Source organism: Microtus oregoni, unplaced genomic scaffold (genome assembly GCF_018167655.1).
Source record: "Microtus oregoni isolate MIOR12 unplaced genomic scaffold, Mior012 000025F_ref0000491, whole genome shotgun sequence".
NCBI classification, from domain to species: Eukaryota; Metazoa; Chordata; class Mammalia; order Rodentia; family Cricetidae; genus Microtus; species Microtus oregoni.
The window spans coordinates 26,341,642-26,346,925 of record NW_024543084.1 but is presented as its reverse complement, the minus strand read 5'-3'; the positions used below and the strand labels follow the sequence as shown (position 1 = coordinate 26,346,925).

Genomic DNA, 5,284 nt, shown 5'->3' with positions numbered 1-5,284 from the left:
GCTTTACCACATACTTTACATATATATGGCCCATGTCCATCATGTGTTACATGCTGTTGGATACCAGCAAGAGTCAAAAAATCTTTCCCACTCTGCTTTAAAACACAAAGTTTTTCTTTAGCATGCATTCCTTCAGGGTCATGAACATCACGGTGTCCACTAAAACAGTCCTCAGTTTGCTTACATTTGTAAGGTTCCTCTTCTGTGTGAGTCTTCAGATGTTCCAGAAAGCACTGGGGAGAACTATAGACTTTCCCACAGTCCTTATAAGTGCCTGGTTTCTTGGCATATTCTTGATTCTCACATAGTTTGTATCCAGTCTGAACTTCAGTGGGAAGAATTTTCCTTAAATTTTCATAATCCTCTTCAAGGGTCTGATCTTCCTGCTTTTTTGCTGGAATGGAGACCCAGAAAAATCACTTTGAATTAATCCAGCACTATAGGAAAGTATTAGATTTTAATTAGGCTCCTGATACAACATGACCATGACTGGTTTATTCATCAAAATTTCTGTTTCTGTACGAATCATGAAGCTGCACTGATCAGCAAACACTGATCTGATTCTCGTGGACTAAACGAGGCAATGATTTCCACCTTACCTACGGCAGCCAGGTTCCTGAAGGTTTCCTGCATCACATCTCTGTGCAGCTTCTTTTGGGAAGAATTCAGTAAAGCCCACTCCTCTGAGGTGAAGTTCACAGCCACATCCTCGAAGGATACAGACCCCTGAAAAATGAGGAGGGGTGAGACATACTGGAGCACTCTGCTCATGTGCACAGTGTTTACAGAATGGTGTACTGTCTAACTGTTAAACCCAGGTAAACATCAGTATTCTGGTCAATGCCCACACTCTAACAATATCATTCCAATGCTACACTGAAACTATATTATGAAGGAAAAGCAGATGCCTGGTATGCTGTTTGGTCATCCAGAAAGTCTGTTTAATGGTTCTTTACACCTCTCATAAAAATCCTACTAGGCCAGGCATAGCAGTACATGCCTTATTCCCAGCACTTGGAAGGCAAAGGCAGGCAGGTCTCCTTGAGGTCAGCCTTACATAGTGAGGTTCTGTCTTAAAATATCTTACTAGTCGTATCCATAATAGACTTAACACCAGCTATATGGAGACTATTCTTAGACAGGGCTTGGAACAGTGCTTGACTCTCAAGCATGAGGGCCTGAGTTTGAACCCCCACAAGTACACATAAAATGCTGGACATGGTGGAACACAGCACTGGAGATTACAGATGAATACAGGTGGCTCCCTGGTGCACACTGGCCAGGCAGTCTCGTACACTTGGTAAGCTTCAGGCAAAAGAAGGTCCTTTCTCAAAAGGTCATTTCCAAGAGGTGACCCAAGGCTGTTCTCTAACCTCCGCATGCATAAGTATACACATGCCTGTGTGTACTTGTTTAAACATCTGTAAGCATACATATAAAAAAGATATATTTTCAACTTTCCCTGGGGTCTGGATACTGGCATTTCAGATGGACCTCACTAGCCTACCTGTGGAAAGGGGCTCACTGTTCTAGTTTAAGACAGCAATATGCTACTTGTTTAGCTCCCACTGTCCCTCTAAATGTCCACAAGCTTCTGACATGCTTATCAGAAGGATCCTACTTGATCAGAATGAAAATATGCTCTGGAGGATTAGTTCCCAAGGAGCTGGTCTGACGGATAATACAGAACAAACACTTCATCTCTCAACTTCTTCCTTAAGAAGTTGCACATCTTTGTTTGCACGACAAAACTTGAGAAGTCTTGTACTTGACATCTTATTGGCAATCAAATAGTTTGAAAGCCCTATGAAGGATAATCTACTATGATAATGTGAAAAGACTTTAGTTTTTCCTCAAAAAGGCTAAGAGAAATAGAAACGAGGGGAATGGCATTGTTAGAAGAGGCTTACTGACAGATATATTTAGAAAATATAATTATTTCTCAACACATCTTTATCCAGTTGACTACTAACCCAGAATTTCCTTTATCAGAACATCCCTACATATAAGTAAAGAGGAAGTCCATAAAGAATGTCCCATGTAAATATATATGAACTGAGTATCTTATAGACAAACAGCACTGGGCAAAAGGGTTTAGACAAAATAACAACTTGTGGTGTCAATACCCTGATATCACAAATAGGTCACCCAGAAGAAAAATCAACCAAGGAACTTCAGCATTAAACTGCACCATAGATCAAATGCCCTTAACAGCATTTACAGAACAGTCCATTAACAACTGCAGAACACACATTCTTCTCAGCATCAGATGGAATATTTTCCAAAACACATCACATATTAGGTGATAAAGCATTAGCAAATCCAAACACACACACACACACACACACACACACACACTCAAAGCAACTAACCAAACTAACAAAAACAATACCCCCCCAACCCAAATATACTGTGAAATGCTTTCTTACATTGTATCAGATGAAAACTGTCAACTTTCAAAATGTTTAATCTGGAAAAAATATTAAGAAACCCAGGGCCAAGAAGACAGATTAGCAAAAAGGCCTAATTTTGATCCCTAGTTCTCACCTAAAAAATTATGCATGATGCACACACCATGTGCTGGAGACTTGTAAGACCTGTGGTTGTGAAACTATTCTAGGAAATAAAGCTAATTGTTTTGTAGAATGAAAATATGATAATACAAATAGATGAAAAGAAACCTTTACCAAATATAATCTAATGTTGAAAGGGAGACTAAGCCGGACAGGAAATTGGGAAGAGGTAGGGACTGGGGATAAATCTGGAGTTAGGAGAAGCGAGAGTAAATATGATAATAATACATTGAATGCATATAATAAATTCTCAAAAATTTCAGTAATATGGGTCCTCCTGTATCAATCAAGAAAATGTAGCACAGGCTTGCCCACAGGCCAACATGATGGAGGTATTTTCTCAGTTGAGGGTCCCACTTCCAATATGACTGTAGCTGGTATTAAGCTGACATAAAATGAGCCAGTACACACATTAATGGCAGAAATCAACTTGCTTAATACATTCCAGGACAAATTAATATTGACTTGGAAACATGCACACATTTCCCTTTCCCGTGAAGAATCAAATTATACACTGAAATGGGAATGATGATAGTCAAGTGTTTTGACAAATCATAGTCAAGTATCTTTCAATGTGTAAAGTTTCCTTTAGATTTGCAGAAGTAGATTGCCATACAGAATCAAGAATTAAAAAGCTAATAGACATTAGAAGCAAGAGAGCCTTTGATAATGTTCTATTCCACATCATGCTCAAAGCTCAGAATCTAGTAGAAACGGAAAGCATACATTAAGATAATAAAGGTTTTCATGACAAACACATGACTAGTAACAACATGCTAAGGGAAAAAAACACAAAGCATTTTCTCAACGATCAGAAAAAATTACTAGGTTACTACTCATGACTCTTCTTGAATATAGTACTAAATTAGCCAGAGCAATTATGCAAATAAAAGAAATAACAGTATATGAATCAGAAAGGAAGTCAAACTATTCCTGTTTGAATACACAGAAAACCATAACCAGGTACTATAGTATACACCAGGAATCACAGTACATGGGAGGCTAAGATAGAGGATTTAGAGTCCTGGGGTACACAGTTATATTCTCTGTGTAAAAAGCAACATATCCAGCAAAACTACAAACAGATCAAAAGATTACACCAGGCCCTGGTTAAGAGTACTGGCTGCTCTTCCAGAGGTCCGGAGTTCAATTTCCAGTAACCACATGGTGGTTCACAGCTATCTATAGTGGGATCTGATGCCCTCTCCTGGCATAAAAGTCATACATGCAGATAGAGCACTCAAAAAAATAAATGTCTTTTTATAAAAAGCACTCGGGAGGCAGAGGCAGACAGATCTCTGTGAGTTCGAGGCCAGTCTGGTCTAAAGCCCGGTATACAAGAGCTAGTTCCAGGACCAGAGAAACCCTGTCTCAAGAAACTAACAAACCAACCAACCAACCAACCAACCAACCACCACCGACAACAAAACACCAAAAAGGCCCTTTGAGATTATAAACTATTTAGGAAGGCAGGAGGGTACAAAATCAACAGGCAATGCCCAATACATTTTCTCCTAGTGGATAATGAACTATCTCCCAGAGACACATTGTCAGGAAGTCATGAATAGACAAACTAAAATGTCCAAGACAAACCGCCCGCCTCTGCATTCCGAGTGCTGCGATTAAAGGCATGCGCCACCAAACCCGGGTTCAGAAACAATCCCCAAGGCTCCATGTTTCCTATTACCTGACTTCAAAACACACTGCAGGTGAGAGAACAAACGAAAGAGAACGGAACAGAACAGAACAGAACCCTACAGAATACTGCATAAATACGCAAGGTCCAATGGAAGCGCAGAGAACTCAGAAATAGTCCCAGTGCATCACAGACGGCCACACGTCTCCATTCCGTGTTTCTCAGAGGACCGGGGGTCGCCCGGTCAGGTAAATTTGGCAGTGTGGGGAGGACCTGGGAACTGAAGGATCGCAACTGACAGTCATCGGATGGGGACAAAATCGTGGATTTTAGAAACGGCTTCCCATGAACCGGAAAGGCAGGGAAACAAAGCGGGCGCGCGTCGCCCCGCCGCGGCCCCAACCCGGCCACCGCGTCCTCGGGGAGCCCGCGCGCAGCTGCAGAGGCTCCGCCGCGGTCCCCGCGACCTGAGCGGCCGCCAGCCCCGCACCCGGGCGCTCACCATGGCTGCGCTCCGGGCCTCCTTCGGCCTCACGCGGCTCCCGGCTGCAGCGCTCGTCCAGCATCTGAGGTCCAGCGACCCGGGACGCCCTCAGCGGACCGGACGGCGCGGCGAGGGTGGTGCCAGGAAAAAAGTGGAGAGAGACGGTCTTCCGTTTCGCTCACGGGGATCCCGATAGGACAGCTCATACTGGTCGCTTCAGCTGCCCTCATGATTACTCGGGGGTCAGTGTCACACCGTGCGGTTGAACAGTCCGGGACTCCCTGAGCTACTAGGACAGTACTAGGGCGGATGAGGAAAGTCCCACTGGTGCTCTTCATTCATACACTGAGCCTTTGTGACAGAATAAGGGATGCCTACCCGACAAGCTGGAACCAAATCCCGCATTCCAGCTGCAGTCGTTCTCAGCCCAGTCTTCTCTTGGTGGAAACCAGCTGACCTTGGATGTAACTGCATCTGTGCAGAATTTGCCTCTGACTTTGCCCAACAGCCACCTGCTGCTTTTCTACACTCTGCACCTCCCACTTTGGAAATGAAATTACCAGTTTATTAAGTGAATTACAAGGTTAGTGT

At 43.1% G+C, this 5,284-nt stretch overlaps 1 long non-coding RNA gene across 1 annotated transcript; it reads right to left on the bottom strand.

Annotated features, from left to right (window-relative positions):
* Positions 1-315: 315 nt before the first annotated feature.
* Positions 316-4,824, bottom strand: LOC121463057. The gene is made up of 3 exons (XR_005976390.1): positions 4,712-4,824; positions 600-726; positions 316-394 (listed from the first exon to the last, which is right to left on the bottom strand). It is a non-coding gene; the product is annotated as an uncharacterized LOC121463057 (long non-coding RNA).
* Between the last annotated feature and the right edge of the window lie 460 nt (positions 4,825-5,284).